Source organism: Aptenodytes patagonicus, chromosome W (assembly GCF_965638725.1).
Source record: "Aptenodytes patagonicus chromosome W, bAptPat1.pri.cur, whole genome shotgun sequence".
Classification (NCBI taxonomy): domain Eukaryota; kingdom Metazoa; phylum Chordata; class Aves; order Sphenisciformes; family Spheniscidae; genus Aptenodytes; species Aptenodytes patagonicus.
The window spans coordinates 46,232,192-46,252,699 of NC_134981.1; positions in this window are offsets into that span (position 1 = coordinate 46,232,192).

Genomic DNA, 20,508 nt, shown 5'->3' on the forward strand with positions numbered 1-20,508 from the left:
ACCCTCAACAGTGGGATGGGGGAGAGAATCGGAAGAGCAAAAGCGAGAAAAGTCGTGGGTTGAGATAAAGACAGTTTAATAGGGAAAGCAAAAGCCGCGCACGCAAGCAAAGCAAAACAAGGAATTCATTCACTCCTTCCCATCGGCAGGCAGGTGTTCAGCCGTCTCCAGGAAAGCAGGGCTCCATCACGCGTAACGGTTACTTGGGAAGACAAACGCCATCACTCCGAACATCCCCCCCTCCTTCTTCTTCCCCCTTCTTGGAATTTAGGATTTGACTGAATCAGATGTGACACTATCCAAATGTTTTCCCTGATCGCTCAACAGCTATTCTTCCTTGCCTCAGCCTTTTCCTTTTTTAGAGGCTCCTGCTTAATGGGCCTTGGCTCAGGATTTCTTTTAATCTCTTGTGCTTTTGTGTTTTTCCTATCAGACATGCAGTGTGTGGTATATTCCTATCTTTCAAGTTCTGAACAGTATGCCATTCTTGCAATTTCATTCCTATTAGTTAGGGTGAAAACGATACGTGCAGTAAGCTTACTGAAAAATTCCCACTTTAGACACAACTATTTGCTTGACATCATTCTTGCGGACTTTTGTTGCTGAAGGCTCTGTGTAGTAATGAACTTCAGTTTCCTGGATTAGAGGTAAACAAATAATTGACAGTGCTTAGTTTGCGAAGATACCCTGCTAAATGGAAACCAAAGCAACTCTATCTTCCTGAATATGCAGATAGACAGCTTTAGTACATGTGCCATTTTCAGAGCTTGGCCAAGGAGCAGCACGAGGTTAAGAAAACACCTAGATCATTTCATTGCGGCAATTTGGAATTATGTGGATTATAGTGAGATTTGCACGACTCTGGCACTGCTGTTGCTTCAGAAAGTGTATTAAGCAGCCCTTGATAATTCAAAGAACATGGGGACAAGCTAGGAGGAGGGTTTGACTAATTGAGACCAAATGTCCTCAAAGCCTTTATATCAACCCAGAAGCTGATGGCTTGGTCCTGTAGCAAAAACCTTTCCCTTTACATCTGCTAGATCAGGAAGGAAAGAAAATGCCTTTGCATCATTCTAGAAGAATGGAGGAGAGACTGCATGGAATTTGGAGTGTGAACATATTTCACATCTATCACATGCTTGTAAGTCATAGATTGACACCAAAGATGATGGGACCAAGGACATTACCCTTCTGAAAAACTTAGAAGCAATGCACTCTGCTTTTTCATATGGACATCGAATTGTTAGAGATTGGGAATTTTTTCAAGCTCTCTATCATGTTGCAAGAAGAACTAAAAGAACAAAGATGTAGAATATAAAGTTAATAAGCTATTTTTAAAAATCAGCTCTGGTCTCCATTCCTTACTCACTGGTGGTTTGCTCAAGCAAGAAGCGCAGGATCGAATCGAATATCAGGTCACAGGATAGTTGGGAATGACTTGAGGCTGAATGTTCAGCTTTGGAAATTGTTTTTATGCTTTGTTCAAAGTGCTAAGACATTTAAAGCCCAGATGATCTTCTTTGTTCTTTTTGGGAGCATGTATTATCTCTTTACACTATTTCTTCATATAAGGGAGTTATTAAATTCTCAAATTATTAAAGTCTCAAATTACTACTTGCTCTACTTTTTCTCCCCTTTGCTTAATAGTTTTGTAAATTTTGTTAACTATCTTTTTTTTTTTACTATCTTTGAGGAATACCAGCCAGCTCGTAAACTGGCAGGACTGACTGAGAGGGCTTTAAACTAGGATCGATAGGGGAAGGGGATACCATCAGGAGAGCTGAAGGTAAGCCAAGGGTTGGCATGGCACCGCCTGAGGGTGGCAATGCTAATGGGAGCATTTACGCTGCTCCGGGGAGCACTGAGGGTTTAGGAGCACATCTGAAGTGCCTATACACCAATGCACGCAGTATGAGAAACAAACAGGACGAACTGGAAGAGGAGGTCTAAGGAAAATATTGGACCGATACTTGATGAAGATGGTCACCTGACAAATAGGGATGAAGAAAAGACGGAGGCATTCAATGCTTTTTTTGCCTCAGCCTTTAATAATACTGATAGACCTTGGGCTGCCCGGTCTTCTCCCCATAAACCATGCATTCCCTTTGTCCTCTTATCACTTGACTGAATGACCATAAACGAATGTACCCTCATTGCCTGGTGCCTTTCTGCTTTCATCTAAAATTAAAACTGTAGACCTCTTAAAGCTCCTTTCCTGGAGGCTATCTCTTGCAGCCATGTGGGAAAGTACATTTCCAAACCAGGAACGCAGCTGAGGCCTTTGGACCAAGTTCAATACTGATGTAAAGCAGGCTAACCTCACAAAAGTCAGTGGAATTCAGCGGCCTTAAGCCACTGGTACATAGTCTTCAGGGAGAAGCAGCTACAACTAAACCTATTGATAGTATAAAAGATGTAGAAATAAAGTAAAATAATTCCAAGGAACTCCTGGACGATCTTAACTTCGCTAGCTCCTACCTGCCAGCAGTTCCAATATTATGCTATCAGCCTGAGGCACAGTCTATATTATTCTGGGATAAACAATTTAACTTTGTCTGTAATCTCCCTATTTAATGCAAAGTTACCTTAATATTATGCCTAATAGTATTTTGCCGATATAACTAAGTTCTACAAAATGTTTTTTCCTGATATCTTAGTTTCTGTTTTTCACTGGACTCATATGGGCTGAACTGCCTCTGGAGAGGTGCCATAGAGACAATAGGTTCAGCATACCACACATTTTACCACCCACAAAACCTGTTTCTGCAAGCCTTTGTGTGCATGTATCTCATATACATCTTTAGTTATTAGATGCAGGAAAGTTTTACTTTACTGTTCCTTAAGAGGTAAAAATAATCTCTTGGTGGTAGTGACTTGGTTTTCCTTTTGGCTTCCATCACTCTGATTTTACACATTTCAAACATATGCTTTGTGCTTTCTTCTCAATAGTATTGCATTATGACTTATTGCCTATACAAAGCCATAGGTTCTTGTAGTGCTTTGCAGACAGATAGAAAAAGACTGCTTTCTATAAAAGAGCTTGATTGTGGCTTCAGGCCGCAGTGGAATGTGGGAGAGTGTAGAGAAGGCATACTTCTGGAGTGCACACAGCAGATTCCCCTATGCATTTTTGCAGGTGGGAATATAATCTATCCACAAGCCTGAACAGCTCAGCTGGAAAATACCAGAGATGTCAGCCCTATAGGACACCTAGTATCTGGCTATAGGGTCACTGGTCTCTCTGTACTAGGAATGCAAGAAAGTAGATATAGTGAAGGCAAAGTTAATTGAATCCTCTGTTTCTCTATGTCATGATGTGTGGGGGTTAAAGCGGCACGGACTCTGGCAGGCACGGCAACCAAAGACCTTTATTGCTTTTTGTTAGCATCTTTTATAGCAAGCAGAAGTGTACACGCGCTACCTGCAGCTTGCAGATAGGTTATAGCCTTGTGTTCACGCGCATCTATGCTCTAGCAGATTGGCCCGTTCTTCCTGATCATGCGAAATGCCTTCATGGTCTTTATCTTGTTTTTCTCCTTCCAGCTGCACATTCCTTTCTCCGTTATTTTCTGCTTAAGTGCCTTGTCATGCCAGGTGGTACAGTGTTTGCTCGTTAAAATCAAACTCAGGAATGTCCGTTAGTGGGATTCCCATCCCCACAATGATGAAATAGTTATGATTTAACGATAAATAATAAATTTCAGCTGTAAATCATAAAACTTTACAATCTGAACTGCAGTACCTTCTTGTGGAGAAAGTCAGTCATCTGCTACCGAATTGTAATATTTTATTAAAATCAAATTTTCTCATCTTCATTCTACAATAGACAAATCAGATAATTAATAGTTTATTTAAGGGTATGTATTAAGAGAGAATCTGCAAATTCACAATTAGAACTTAGAAGTATACAGCAAACATCAGACAACCAATGCCTGTTAGGTTCTCAAGGAGCTATTACAATATAGGTAATAGTGTGTGGCTGCAAAAGCATGAACGCTGCTTGTGTTCCCTTGATTGAGTACCATTTACAAAAAGGTATCCTATAATTAAATTGTATTCGTCAAATTATGGAAACACCTATAGACCTCATTGAGGTTATATCCCTGTTGCGCCAGCTGCTATTGTAAGAGACCTGTGTACCTGAAAACAGCTGACATCAAGAAGCCAAGGAAGGAAGACATCATTATCTTCATCTGATGATAAAAAAACTCAGACCTGGATAGTCTCCATTCTTTGTCCAAAGTTTCACTGGAGGCCTGGAGCTGAGTGAAGAACTTGGAGCAACCAACTCATCTCTCAGCCATACCCCACTCTTCCTGTGCACAAATATGACTGTTTTCAAGAGAGCCATCATCTGCAACAACTCTAGGAACAGTATATAAATTACTGAAATAATATGGTGACTCTAAACCCACTTTAAATAAAAGTGGTTTGATTAGCTCTAAAAGAAGGCAGTGATAACATGAACAGGATTGCAACGGACGCCGGAGCAGTGCGAGGAGCACCAGCAGTGGCCGCAGCAGCAAGCAGCGGCGAGGGACACACGAGGGATTCCACGAGGACAGGGAGAGACTACGACTGAACAGGGGGCGTTCCCCAAGCGACTGAGCCTGGACCTGCTGATTGGACGATCTAGCAAGGGGCGGAGCCAGTACCCAGCAGTGCAGGTGATTTGAACAGGCTAAAACAACCAGCCCAGTTGATTGCAACGGACATATATATATTTCCCAGCGGGCAGGCATGCGGCAAACAGCTGTGTCTTCTACTTCTCCTGAGCTTCTAGCACCTGGTAGAACCAACACAGACAGAGCTCCTGTCAAAGCATGCGTTCACACAGGCTTCAGTCTGCGGGGTGTGTGCGGGGATATTCCAGAAGATGGAGGGCAGTAGCAAGCAAGCCTGTGGGAGGTGTGCCCAGGTAGATGAACTGCTCTGCCTGGTGGCTGAGCTTCAGGAGGAGGTGGGCAGACTGAGGAGCATCCGAGAGTCTGAGAGGCAGATTGACCAATGGAGCTGTGCTCTGCCATCTCTGATGCACACGAGCCAACTCAGCATGGCCACTATGGAGACACGTCCAGGATCTGTTTTGTGCCAGGAGGAAGGCAGCGTTACAAGGGATAGGGACGGGTGGAAGCAAGTTACTGCATGGAGTTGTAAGAGGAACCCCTCCTTACCCTCTCAGCTACCTTTACAGAGTAGGTATGAGGCTCTGAGTATGGTAGACGAAGCACGTGATGAGATAGAAGAGGAGGAACCTGTGCAAGCACTCTCACCAAGGTCAGATCAACCAACCGCTCGCGACAAGAGCTGCATTAAGACCGGTGCCGAGAAGAAATAACGGCGAGTTATGGTCATAGGTGACTCCCTCCTGAGCGGAACGGAGGCACCCATCTGCAGACCAGACCCTCTTTTCAGGGGAGTTTGCTGCCTCACCGGGGCACGAATCAGGGATGTCACCAGACAACTGACGAGCTTAGTACAGCCTTTGGACTATTACCCACTCCGGCTCTTTCACGTGGGTTCTAATGATGTTGCAACAAGAAGCCTAAGGTCAATCAGAAGAGATTTCAGGGTCCTGGGAAGAATGCTAAAGGATTCAGGAGCACAGGTAGTGTCTTCCTCGATCCTCCCAGTAATGGGGAGAGACATTGGAAGAAACAGGTGTGCCCAAGACATCAATACCTGGCTCCAGGACGGGTGCCTCCGACAAAACTTTGGGTTTTTAAACCATGGAAGAGTCTTCGAGGCACAAGGTATGCTGAGGCCTGACGGGATCCACCTGTCCCGATGGGGAAAACGTGTCTTTGCTCGGAAGCTGGCGGGGCTGATCCTTTAAACTAGGATCGATGGGGGAAGGGGATACCAACAGGAGAGCTGACAGTAAGCCAAGGGTTGGCATGGCACCGTCTGAGGGTGGCAATGCTAACGGGAGCATTTACGCTGCTCCAGAGAGCACGGAGGGCTCAGGAGCACATCTGAAATGCTTGTACACCAACGCACGCAGTATGAGAAACAAACAGGATGAACTGGAACCGCTGGTCAGTTCACAGAGCTACGATGTCATTGGAATTAGCGAGACTTGGTGGAATGAGTTCCATGACTGGAGTGCTGGGATGGAGGGCTTGTCGTGGAGGCTCACGAAATCAATTTGGCAGGTGATAAATTAAAAAATAAACTTTATTTTAACCAAAATTGTTTAGCAGAAAACTAACTAGAAATGAGGCGTCAACACTCCGACAACATCAGTAAACCACTGGTTCAGAATGGTGTACAAGGAATTAACACTGCACAGCCGGCTTTATAAATGAGGATCCAAAATGTGCACAATCACTCACCTATAAGATGAGGGCTCTCAACCCCGAGGAGTTTCCTTGGGTGGCGTCCTGACCCAAAGGGAGAGTCCCCGACTGCAGACCCGCTTCTCCGAGGAGGACCGACTCAACTTGCCCTCCAGCGGGGCTCCATTTATACCCTAGTCAAATCTGATCTGTGGTCAATTCTCATTGGCTGAGGGCCTTGACTTTCTTACCCCTCGCCCGAGGTATATACGTGACCATAATCACTGCCCCAAGGTGTGTACGTGAAGGTCAGCACTTGCCACCTTAAAGGCGCGAAAGTAAGGGCACGAAAAGTGAGAACGCAGTGGTCTTAATGCCCACAGTCTTTGTCAGGGCGGGTGCACCTGCCACACAATCCACCCCGTGACCACAGTCACGATTCGACTGGTTTCCTTGGAGTGGTGGTACAGTCACCTCTTGCCTCCAAAGTTAAAAGGGAGCGCAGTCTTGGTGAGTTTGGTGCTCACTGTGAATCATCATTTCTCAGTTGTTTAAGGTCAGACTGGAACATCAAGTATACGAGTGGATTTTGAGGGAGTATACTCCATGGTTAATAGAGATCTCGTTATTGTGCACTTAACACAATTTATAACAATACAAATCACAACAATCACAACTACAACCATTATCAGAGATTGGAGAAGACTGGCTAGCCATCCTGACAAAGAAAACCCAAACATATCGAAAACTTTCCCCAACCAATTAGTCCCTAGTGCAGCAACAATTGCCTCTGAGTCCTTTGTTACTTTTTTCATTTTGTTGATCTGATCTTGAAGGGGTACTGACACGTTCGGGATGTGGACACAGCACTCATCTTCCGATAGGTTCAGGACTCCACATACACCTTTCTCCTTTAACAGCATCAGATCTAATACAGCTCGGTTTTGAATAGTCATTCTACTGGTATGTTGTAGTTGATTATCTAATAGCCCCAAACTATCAGACATGGCATTGGCCAAGGCTGACAGCTGCAGGCCCAGTTCCAGAATAGCCTGCCAGTTCCGTACCGGAGCAACTCCCATCCCAAAAATTGATTCCAGCTACCATCCTACTCGTGTTGAGGCTTCCTGCCATTCCCCCTGCAAGTCCCTTGGGCTGCGATCCCACCACTTATGTGGCATGGATCCTTCCCGATAAATGGGACAGAGAGAGAACACGGCTAATGTGCAGGCTAGTCCCGGGATGGTTGGGTATAATCGAGAATATATGCAGCCGTCAGAACATGCCCACACTAAGTTGGGAGGTGCAGGGACAAAGGATGTTTGGCATGAACCTGGCATGGTAGTAAGGGGACGACAGTAATCTTTCTTACTACAATCTAGGGCAGAGGGTCGTAAGTAACTGGTATTGCTACACAGGCAGCCCTGTATTAAAGCTTCCTGAGCAGGAGGATATAGCCATAACAATGGCATTTCATCTATGTCTTTACACCCGATCTCTGCCTGACAGTTCCAGAGTGGAGATTTCCCTACCGGGAATACCTTATCCTTTTCCCCATACCAGCTGGGCGCATAAGTGTATCTAGCCCATGTGCAGTTGAGGGGGCAGTCCTGCGAATTTCGATTACACACGCTGGGACATTCATTATTATCCTTTTCAGGGTGTTTGATGCACCATGAGGCATTTAATGGTTTTGTATATTGTAATGAGAGATCATCAGTGCTCCAGCGGACACTATATTCGGTAGCTCCCCATGGAATTTCGGGGCATAGTGTAGTGCCATTCCAGCTCCACCCCGTGGCCTCATGGGTAGGTTGAAGAATATAATCACATCTGGCATCCCATACCAAACTAGCATTTACTGTGCCCAGCAACCAACTGTAGACGATATAAGTATAGCCTCTTCCCTCGATCTCCCTAAATCTCCAACTATAATTAGTGTATTGCTCCCATGTGAGCTCGAGGGCTAGCGATATGTTCATGTCCTGCACAAAAATTGGTAAAGGGTCTTCTGCTGACTTGGGTGTGGGCAGGCAAACCATTACAGAGGTTAAATTCATCATTCGGGCAAATCCTACTATCATTTTTGCTACCATATTGCTGTCCAGGTTCTGGTTGTTTCCGTTGGTCACCGTCACCATTGCCAGTATGAGCACCAAAGCAGTCCACTTTTCCATCGTCCTGTAAGAAAACACAGAGCTGAGCCTCAGGCTTGAAACTGGGCTTCAGGGTTAGAAGTCAGGGATTATCCACCGAGCACTAATACGGTGGGTTTTTCCGCTCCTGTCCAGAGCTTCCCAGGCATATAAGCCTCTGGGTTTTGCCAGGGTCAGGGGTACAATGCCAATGGAGGGTAGCTTCACCATTACAGGTTGGCCCACATACGTCCATAGTGGGAACTGGTTCTTTGTATCGCCCAGTATAGGGTCATCGCCCCTTAATGGTCTCATAGGGCAAAACGCTCGAATTTTGGGGTTTCCATAACTTCCCCAATGGCTGTTAACAATAAAGACCGCCAGTGGTAATCGTATGTCCCAGGTGTGGCATGAGACATCGGCATGTCTTTTAATCAAACCATTGGTTCATTCAACTATACCGTTAGCCTGAGGATAATATGGTGTATGGAAAACCCATTTGATGCCTTCCCCTCGAGCCCAGTCTTGCACCACTGTGGCCGTAAAATGTGACCCATTATCACTTTGAATGCACTTGGGGGTGGGTAAAATACTAAACCACTTTCTTAACGCTTGGACCATCTGATCTCCAGTGGTGGTGCTAACAGCTGTAGCCATGGTCAGTCCCGACACCACCTCTACTCCTACCAAGATGTATTTCTTCCCATGGGATGGCCGCAAAGGACCAATATAATCAATTTGCCAGGTGCTCCAAAGAGCCTTGCCTTGTTTGATATGCTGGGCTGGAGCTTGGTTTGGGTGGCTGGCCTTAAGCCTTATCCGACATTGTGGGCAAGCCGTAAGGACTGCTTCACATATTCTCATGGACACTGGCCATCCCTGGGTGGGCAGCTGCCTGTATGGCTGTTACTATTGAGGTTAGACTTGGGACAGCAGCCGTTAGCAGCGGGGTATTATTGTTTAATCTTCGATAGTCAATCGTTAGGTGCCACCGCCCATCTGGCTTTACGAACTGGCCAGACTGGAGAATTATAGGGGGAGTGTGTGCGACTTATGATCTGTCTCTTCTCGAGGTCACTAATTACCTCTGAAATGCCCCGTTTACCTGAGGTTGGTAGTGGATATTGAGAAACGCAGGTTACTTTAGATCGAGGTAGTGCGGGAGCAAGCTGCAGGGTCCTAACATGGACGGCCTCTGCTCCTCTACCTCCAAAACTCCACACCTTGCCATTAGGTAAATACCACCGCTTGCCCGCTAATACATCAAATCCCAATATATTTCCCTTATAAGGGCTTAAAGCCACCTCCACTGCTGTCATCCACTTTTCTCCAGGTAGCCAAAGCTGAGTCCGAGCTATGGGACATTTTTCTGCTGCACCCGTCACCCCTATTATGTTTATAGTCTTTCTCGATGGTTTAATTCCTAACTCATCGGCTTGTTGCTTATTTAGAACACTAATTTGGGCCCCTGTATCAATTAAGAACTCTAAACTTATTCGCTTTGGACCCATGGGGCTAGATATGTATATAAGGTTCCTTGTCAGCGGACCATTGGCAGGAATTCACCATGCGGAGTGGGCGGCCAGAACCCCAAACCGTGGCTTCTAGTTTTTTAACTCATTCAGTTCCCCTCGCAGGGACGTGAAAGGGTAGATTTGAGAACCAAAATGATAGCCCTCGCACTGTATTTCACCCATTGGCTTTCCGACACTTAGTTGCCATAAGCAAGCCGGAGACTATTTCCACTCCTGTGAGGATGTATCGATATCCTGCAGAGGATTTGAATGGTCCGATATAATCAATTTGCCATACAGACCATAAAGTTTTTCCTTCATTGATATGTAGAGGTGGTGCTTTAGCAGGATGATCTGCTTGTAATTTCAGTCTACACTGGGGACATTCTGTAAGAATAGTTTCACAAGTTTTTTCCGTTTATAGGCCAGCCTTTACTCTGTGCAGCGAAGTAAAGTGCTTCTTTACCTGTGTGGCCTAGGTTTTGATGTAACCATCCTCCCAATCGATACTATTCAGGATTTAAGGTGATTTTCCTAATTTTAGTTAGCTCATCTACCTTTTGATTCCACTTTGTGGCTGGTTGATTATCCTTAGCATGAGCTTTTACCCATCCCATCTTGAAAGGTGTTTTCCTGGCTATATTTAATAATAATTGCCAGTCTTTGTTTCTCCAAACTGGGGATCTATTTACTTCCCAATTCAAGGCTTCCCATTGACAAAGCCACTGTGTGGCACCAGCCCACGCAGCATAAGAGTCTACATATATGATTTTTGCTCCATTCTGTGCTGCCAAAACAACTGCTCTTATTTCTCCTACTTGTGCACTGCCTTCACCTTCTTCTATTATTTGTTTGCTGGTGGTAATATCTAATGCAACGGCCTTATATTGCCATTTACCGTTTACTCTTTTTGCTGAAACCAAACGTTTTCTGTTGGTGTACCCTCAGTGAGGGGCGGTGCACCCAGAATGGGTGAAGGTTTAAAAGGTTGTTGTAATGCTAAAGGGTCTGTGTTTATGGGCATCTGCAATTTGGAAACCTTAGTGTGTCCTTCAGTTAATTGCATATTTTCTGCAACTCGTTAGGTAGGCATACCATTTTCTGATAGTGGGTTTTTGTGCAATTCCTTCTGGGGGAGCAGTCCCCTTTAGGATTGCTTCTAGTAAATTAAATGGTCCTCTAGTTTGCACAGGTTGTCCCTGATGTATTTTCTCAACTTGTTTAACTGCTCGGACTAAAGATGAAAGTCCCTTTTCCCATTCAGAGTATCGTTGTTCTGTTTCTTTAAATGCAGTTGAGCTAAACAATAAAGGTCTTTTTGGCCCATCGGGGCCAGTTTGGAATAGGTTACAGTAAGTAGCGTGTTCAGCGAAACCCCATTCGGCTATAATAGGGTCGTGGGGGTGTACTGGTCCCAGTGACTGATATGTTTTTAATTCTTCAGTTAAAGTTTTCACCGCCTCTTTATGTTCTAATTTCCACTCCCAGGGTTTGCCTTTCCGTAAGAGTGAGTATAATGGACAGGAAATGATAGACAATCCAGGTACATGCTTCCTCCAATATCCTAAAGTTCCCATTAATTGTTGTAACTCCTTCCTTGATTGGGGCATTTGCAGCTCTTCGATTTTTCTTAAGGTATCTGGAGGAATCATTGCGCTGCCTGCTATCCACCAAGTACCTAAAAATTTTACTTCTTTACTGGGTCCCTGACATTTCCCAGGTGGAATCTCAATTTCTGCTTTATTTAGTGCTTGCCATACTGCCGCTGCTGCTTCCCCCACCTTCTCAGGGGAAGTTCCTCCAATCAGAATATCATCTATATATTGGTACAGTTTCACTTCTTGGGGGAGTGAGACTGTCTGTAAAAGTTCAGCAAGTGCGGCATGAGCAATTGTAGGTGAATGTTTATATCCCTGTGGGAGTCTGTTAAAGGTATATTGTACTCCCTCCCAAGTGAAAGCAAACTTCTCTCTATCCTCCTCTTTTAAGGGAACCATAAAGAGCATATCTTTTACATCTAGCACCGCCATCCATGGGTGTGCAGCTGCTTGCAAAGTAGCTGTTGAGTTTGCGATGTTTGGTACAGCAGCTGTATTGGCATTCAGGCGCCGATAATCGACTGTTAAACGCCACCTCCCGTCTGGTTTCCGAACTGGCCAGACAGGTGAGTTATATGGGGAGTGCGTTCTGGAGATAATTTGTCATTTCTCCAAATCGGCTATGACTTCAGAAATTCCATTTCGTGCCGCAGCAGAAATCGGATATTGCGGTACATTAGTAATTTTTGACTCAGGGAGGGCAGGGGCTGCACGAAGCACATGCACTGCGGCCTCCCGCTTTCTACCAGGGTTGGGATCGGTGTTTGAGCTGAAGGACCACACGCTGCCATTCGGCAGGCACCAGGTTCAGCCGTTTGAAACATCGAAACCTAAAATATTTTCATGATGATCTTTAATTGCAAAGTGAGTAGTCGACATGCGCTTCTCGCCTGGGAGCCATAAATTGACCTTGGCAGTTTGACACATAACACTCGCTCCGTTCACACCAGTAATCTTAACTCTTTGCCATCCGGATCACACGCCCAGCTTCTCGGCATCTTGTTGTGTTAGTATTGAAATTTGTGCTCCTGTATCTATTAAAAACTTCACCAATTGTCTCTGAGGGCCAACTGGAATTAAAATGTATGGGCCATCATCACTTATCCACTGATAAGCTTCCACTTTCCGGACAGGCAGGCCCAATTGCCTTCCGGACATATACTTGTTTTTTGACTTCATGGCCTGCAATTCCTCCCTAAGGAGGAGGAAGGGGTTGTCTCCCTTTCTGGGCACTGGTGCCAGAGGAGTTGAAATACACTCCTTCCTTTCACTGTTATCTCATTTCTGGAACGCTTCAATCAGACTCAAGATAATGCCAGTAGGCTGACCCTGAATCATGGCTCTGGGAATGCCTAGGGCTAATGCATTCCTCCATACCTTTAGGTGCTCTTCAGGCTTCCCAATTATGCCAATTGTCACGAGCCCATTCTTCTGAGAATTTGGGATTCGGATTCACTCCATGCCTCTGTAAATAATCAGTGATACTACTTGCCATCCTGCCAACTACGCCAGCGGTGTGAGAAGCAAAGGCCTTGACTCTGTGTAAGCACTGCTCAGCAATAACAAAAACATCCCTGTATTATCAACACTGTTTCCAGCACAAATCCAAAACATAGCCCCATACTAGCTACTATGAAGAAAATTAACTCTACCCCAGCCAAAGCCAGCACACCTTCTTATGTTGAGGCGCCCAAAACTGTACACAGTACTCGAGGTGGGACCGCACCAGTGCAGTGTAGAGTGGGACAATCACCTCCCTTGACCGGCTAGCTATGCTGTGCTTGATGCACCCCAGGACATGGTTGGCCCTTTTTGGCTTCCAGGGCACACTCTTGACTCATATTCAACTTGCCATCAACCCAAACCCCCAGATCTCTTTCCGCGGGGCTGTTCTCCAGCCTCTCGTCCCCCAGTTTGTACGTATACCCAGGATTACCCCGTCCCAGGTGGAGAATCCGGCACTGGCTCTTGTTAAATTTCATAGGGTTGGTGATTGCCCAGCTCTCTGGTCTATCCAGATCTCTCTGTAAGGCCCCTCTACCCTCGAGGGAGTCCACAGCTCCTCCTAGTTTAGTATTGTCAGCAAACTTACTTAATGTACATTCGATTCCTGCGTCCAGATCATTTATAAAAACGTTAAAGAGCACTGGCCCTAAAATTGAGCCCTGGGGGACCCCACTGGTGACTGGCCGCCAGCCTGATGTAACCCCATTTACTATAACTCTTTGAGCCCGACCCGCCAGCCAATTGCTCACCCAACGTATTATGGACTTGTCTAGCTGCGTGCTGGACATTTTGTCCAGAAGGATACTGTGAGAGACAGTATCAAAAGCTTTGCTAAAATCAAAAAAAACCCCACATCTACTGGCTTCCCTTGGTCAACTAAATAGGTGACCTTGTCATAAAAGGAAATTAAGTTGGTTAAGCAGGACTTTCCCCTCATGAACCCATACTGGCTATGACCAATGACTGCAATTAGAATGTTTACAAGTTCAGACTGTCCTGTGTGCAGGCACTACTGATACCTATTTGTGTGTATGAAGAGCAAATTTTGCATTCATATTTATGTGCCCTGCAAACAAAATGGTGGTGAGTGGATAGAGTTCAGGCATTCATTTGCAATTTTCGAAGAAATTTGTGTAGGCAGCTTCGAATATGCCTCAGCAAATTTAGATTAATTAATGGGACATCTTAGTAATCACTGGCATTATATACTATATATGCATACATGAAACCATGAAATCATAGTCTCATTCATTTTCAGTTACAAAAATGTTTCTATAGATATTCTCACTATGATGAACGTGCATCTTGGGAACTCATTCAGAAACAGTTTTGATAACCAGTTTGAATGAATAATTTGTGCCTCTCCAAGATTTAAAAAGTCAAAAACACAAAAGTCATTATTTACCTGTAATGCTAAAGCATTATATTATCCATAGATTTCTTAATGGTAGACCTACTGCAGTCATTTGAGACAACAGACTTACTTAAGAGAATAGTTTACAAGTTTATGTACTTAAATTGACAAGTAGTCCCATTAAAGTAATATAAAATCATACACAATTTGTATCCATATGATGTTATTTTAAAATAAGCTTTAAAATAAATATTTAAATTTAAATAAATCTTTGAATAAAAATCAGGTAATTACAACATGTAATTAACGTGTGACTTTAATATGTGATAAAAAATTCCAAGAAAGTATTTAATTAGCAATATATCCTCACCACCCAGTCCCACATGCCTTCTGTACTTGGATGTAATCTCAGGAGAACCCTGCTTGGAAGATACTCTAGTTTAGCCCTACAGTAAGGCATCTGATACTGACATTTTCAAATTAATTTATTATTTAACTTGCAAGTAATTGAATCCAAATGAGTACAGCGCTCAGAATGTTCGCATATGCTAATACCTCCCTTTTAAAGACTGGGCAATTAATGTCAGATAAAAATGCAAGGAACAAGGTAAAAGTATCACAAAAAGTATCAAATTGTGCATATTCAAATGTGTACAATCATACAGTCATCCATTATTTTCCTGAGTCAATCAGCAATTTTAAAAGCTTTTAAGTGATTGTTTATTTGTATAATCATAATTTTTATTTTAAAATAAACAAGAACATCCATTCATCAGTTCTAATCATATTAAGTTTAGAGGCACTTAAAATGTCTCTCTGATCACCTTATCTCTTTGATAAGGAGATGTACTGGTTTTGGCTGGGATAGAGTTAATTTTCATCATAGTAGTCCGTATGGTGCTATGTTTTGGAATTTTGACCAAAACAGTGTTGATAATACATCAATGCTTTAGCTATTGCTGAACAGCGCTTACACAGTGTCAAAGCCGCCTCTGTTTCTCATGCAGCCCCTACAGCAAGTAGTTGTGCATAAGAAGTTGGGAGGGGACAAAGCCAGGACAGCTGACTATTCTCAACCGACCAAAGGGATATTCCATACCATATGATGTCATGCTCAGCAATAAACCTGGGGGAAAGAGGGAGGAAGGGAGGGAATGTTTGTGGTTATGGCATTTGTCTTCCCAAGTAACCATTACGCATGATGAAGCCCTGCTTTCCTGGAGATGGCTGAACACCTGCCTGCTGATGGGAAGCAGTGAATGAATTTTGCTTTGCTTTGCTTGTGTGCGCAGCTTTTGCTTTACCTATTAAACTGTCTTTATCTCAACCCACGAGTTTTCTCGCTTTTGCCTTCCAATTCTCCTCCCCATCCCACTGTGAAGGGACTGAGCGAGCTGCTGTGTGGTGCTTAGCTGCCTACTGGGGTTAACCCACAACAGGAGGCTTTTTATAAACCTGAGGAGTCAGGGACAAGTATTCTTATTTACTCTACTGAATGGGGAAAATATTCTTTGCTACTGTAAGATAAATATCCCTTGATCAACTTTCTTTAACATATGTGTTCAAGATTTTTTTTATGGCTAGTATAGAATATATAATATATAAATATTATTTCATTCAAAAAGTTCATGGTTTGTTGTCTATAGCACAGCAAGTGAAGCTGATTGTCTTGCTCTCACCCTCATGAACTGGTGTCCCTCAGACAGTCCTCATAATACTCCTCCTTACACCTTCTTCCTCAATGCACAAACACCCATAGGCATGTTCATTTCAATATTCATCTTCTCCTCCTAGTTCCTTTTCCCTTATTATGGATGCTGGGGAGAAATGAACCACTGCTGCGTCCTTATTAGATACCAAGAGACTGCTGTAGACAGATTTGTACTTTAGGTTGTATTGGGTTTGTGTGGCAAGGTTTTGGTAGTGGGGGGGGCTACAGGGGGCTAGCAGCTTCTATGAGAACTTCCCATGTTGGAGAAGTTTGTGAAGGACTGTCTCCCATGGGAGGGACCCCATGCTGGAGCAAGGGAAGAGTGTGAGGAGGAAGGAGCGGCAGAAACAACATGTGATGAACTGACCGCAACCCCCATTCCCTGTCCCCCTGTGCTGCTTGGGGCAATGAGGTAGAGAAAATCAGGAGTAAAGTTAAGCCCGAGAAGAAGGGAGGGGTGGGGGGGGAAGGTGTTTTTAAGATTTGGTTTTATTTCTCATTATCCTACTCTGATTTGATTGGTAATAAATTAATTTTCCCGAAGTCGAGTCTGTTTTGCCTGTGATGGTAATTGGTGAATGATCTCTCCCTGTCCTTATCTCAACCCACGAGCCTTTCGTCATATTTTCTCTCCCCTGTCCAGCTGAGGAGGGGAGTGATAGAGCGGCTTTGGTGGGCACCTGGCGTTCAGCCAGGGTCAACCCACCACAAGGCTGATAATATAAAGCATGTTTCAGGCCCTAGTACACTGAGATTAACATGGTTACCACACAGAATACTGGGATTCTTTCAGGACTGTATCCTGCCAGGCACTGAGCCCTTCCAAAGCAACTGGGACTGCTCACTAGGGAAAAGGTAAATGTGTCCTTTGAGCACTTAGCATGAGCTACACTAATAATCAGCACGTCACAGGCCAAAGCTTTTCAGTTCTTAGATTTTCTCAGTATGGATTAAGATACTGGTACAGGTATGCTTGCATGCTTTCTGGTCACAGGTATTTTGATGCTGTAAAATATAAAATATAAGGTGAATGGGAGGCAAAAAAGAGGAGTTGCCAGTAGTTTTAAGTGTTACAGTTTTGTGTGTTCTGTTTTGTTTCCTCCCTTTAGTCATGACCTTTACGTATGTCCAGGTTATGGCTTTGCTAAATAGGCCCATTATTTTTAAGAGGACAGCACTGCAAATGTCTGTGTGCATAACATGCATTGTGAGCCATACAAAGAGTTAATTGTCCTTTCAAGAAGCCTTCAGAGGACTCAGAGGGCATGAAGCAAATAAAAAAAAACACCACTTCCCTGAAACCTCCAAACCCTAAAGATGATGTAGAAGCAATTTCAAGCAACTTTGGTTCAATGTAAGGGAAAGAAATCAACTCAAATTTTCAGACTGCATGACAAAAGGTGTCAAAATATCTGTTCATACACAGATATGTGTATGCATGTGTTTATATATAAAATTTCCACTCAGTATTTATCAATTTTATTCAGTTTCAAGAGACAAGGACTGACATTTTTTGAATCTCTCTTTGTTCAAAGGATGGACACTACAAGAGCAGAAGTCTCTGTGTGAACACCATCCCTGACTTTGCCAAGCCACCGTTTCTGAGTAACCTCTGTAAGACTATGGAAAGCCAAGTCACTGTCACTTTCCTGCCATATTAAAAAAAAAAAAAAGATAACTAGCACAACATACTGGGCAAAACTGGCATCCCTGCATTCCCCTGCAGCCGCTGTTCCCCTCAGCTGTCTCTGGCCTGGGGATGCTCACCAGTTGTCTTCCCCACACACCCCATAGGACTCCACACCACCCCTCACACACTCACTGCCCCCTGTGCTGGGGGAGCGGTGAGGCGAATGTGTCGGTGGCTGGTGGCTGTTTACTGGCCTCCATTGGCGGGAGGTGCGCACATAGCACACAGGGCAAGTTTGATGTTGACAAACTACTTGTGGCAGTGAAACTGTGTCAGCACAACTTCCAGGAGGAGGAAAGAGCAGCTCCTCACAGAGCAGGCGGGAGGCAGCCACAGCGACGGAACAGCAAATGCTATTCAGCCTGAGCAGTTTCAAGCTACCCATGTTGGGGAATTACTGTAGTCTAGTTACGGCTCTTAGCATTGGTGCTGGCTTTGTGTGTGTGTGTGTGTGTGTGTCTGCGCGCGCCAGGAAGGGTAGAGGAGCTGCGGGCCAGGGAGCGGGGTGGGAGCTCGCGAGTTAAGCGGAGGCCATCGGCGGCAGGGCGGGAGGGGGCGATGTGCTGGGCCCCGCAGGCACCCAACTTCCCCAAACACGAAAACTCCCTCTTTGTTCCCCAATAGGACTCTCCAAAAAAATGTAATCTCGGGCAGACTGACAGCTGCGGTCAAGAAACAGCTGCTGGAGTTAATGTTTCTTTCTCCCACTTCATCTGATGGAGGTGCCCTACCAAGACAAAGTGGGAGCGGGCAGCGCTGCTAGTTCCTTCCTGGGTTGCAGCAGGAGCCTGCTGCACTTCAACACACACAGTTTGTTCCGAGAGGCAGCGGCAGCCTGGATGGTGCCGTTTCCATAGCACAGGCTGGAGCTTGCACCCAGGCATGGGGGAGGGAGGGAGAAGGGGTCACGGGACAGAGACATACGCAGGAAAAATTTAAATCTATATGTTTTGAGGTGCCTTTTTTTTCCCTTTCTCCCTCTCTCCTCCAAAAATCTGACATAGGAAAAAAATGCATTTGTTTGCAAGGGCCGATTCACGCTGCAGATCGTTATCCAGAAAAGGCTGCCAAAAAGTTAGCTTGTTTTTTTGGACTGAGCTGGACCGAGCTACAGAGTTCCTGCCTGAATCCCAATCCGTGCCGCTGTGAAGTTTGGGGCAGCTGGATCCGGGCTTTGGAAGCAGCTGCCCACCCGTGGCCCCTCAGCTGACCCCAGTCTAGTGCGGACCTCCCTACCTTGCCTGCGTCGGACTGCGGCTGCTCCGTCCCTTGCAGCCCTGCTCTCTGCGGGCGGTATCAGCTCAGCACGCCCTGCGGACCTGCTCTTGTTGCCATAACCTCCCGCCCTCCCTGGCTTGTATTCTGCCTTTCCCTCTGCCTGTGTAGGCCAGGGCTCATACTACCTGGGACAGGTGCCACCAATGCTCTGTCTGCGAGCTTGTTTCACTCCTGTCACTCCCAACAGGACTGTGGGAGGAAGAGGATGCAGGGTTTTTCCCTAAAGGATGGTGGAGGATTTGTTCTCACTCACAGACTTTGTGAGGACATGGGTCCTCAGTGATGTCCCAGCATATGCTAAACTTCTGTCCTAGTGAGGCCTAGAGACCGACTTCTCACACTCACCCCTAGCCCTGACTTAAATTGTAAACTCTGCCCTGCTCAGAGGTCCAGCTGAAATGAGTCTGAAGAGCAATTGCCTTAAGCTTTGCTTTACCAAGGGGCAGATCCTACACCTGAGTAAGTCAGTGAAGTATCTCTGAATTTGGTGGACCTGAAGATGGTTTCTGTTTAGATGTACTACTGGGCTAGTCCTCCTTGAAAGCACAGTAGTTCAGGTTTCAAAAATAATTTTCTAAATACATAATTTTCTAAATACTCAGAGGTACATATTTGAATTTTAAAGATGTTAAATACCTAGCAATTCCCACTGATTCAACTGCTCAGCACTTGTGAAAACCAGGCTTCTAAATAAGGACATAAGAACCTATCTTTGAGCATCCATTTTTAAAAAAGTTGGGCAGCATTTGGCCAGTGAATAGTAATGTTGAGTCATAATGTTTTTCCAGCTAAACACTAGACTACCCCACTGCTCACATTTTATGCATCTCAGCTTGGTCCTGCTATCTACTGAGTTATATTTGCCATTAACTACAGCATCCTTCATCATCACATCAGCTACCACTTAAGGTCATGATACTTTTTACTGTGTTGTGACACAGCTTCATCATGTGAAGATGTTGCATTGACTGTTATGTATGTATCTTTAGAATATTTATTCATTCACCATTGCCACAGAGATGTCTATTAATCGTAGAACCATAGAATCATAGAACAACCCAGGTTGGAAGGGACCTCGAAAGATCATCTGGTCCAACCTTTCGTGGGAAAGGGAGCCTAGATGAGACTATCTAGCACCCCATCCAATCGCATCTTGAAAACCTCCAGCGATGGGGACTCTACCACATCCCTGAGGAAGTTGCTCCAGTGACTGATTGTTCTCACTGTAAAAAAATTCTTTCTTATAGCGGGATGAAATCTTTCCCGGTGCAACTTGTACCCATTGCCCCTTGTCTTCTCCATGTGGCTCCTTGTGAAGAGAGAGCCTCCGTCCTCTTTGTGGCCACCCTTTAAGTACTGGAATACTGTGATGAGGTCTCCCCTGAGCCTTCTCTTCTCCAGGGAGAAAAGACCCACCTCCTTCAGTCTTTCCTCATAGGGCAGG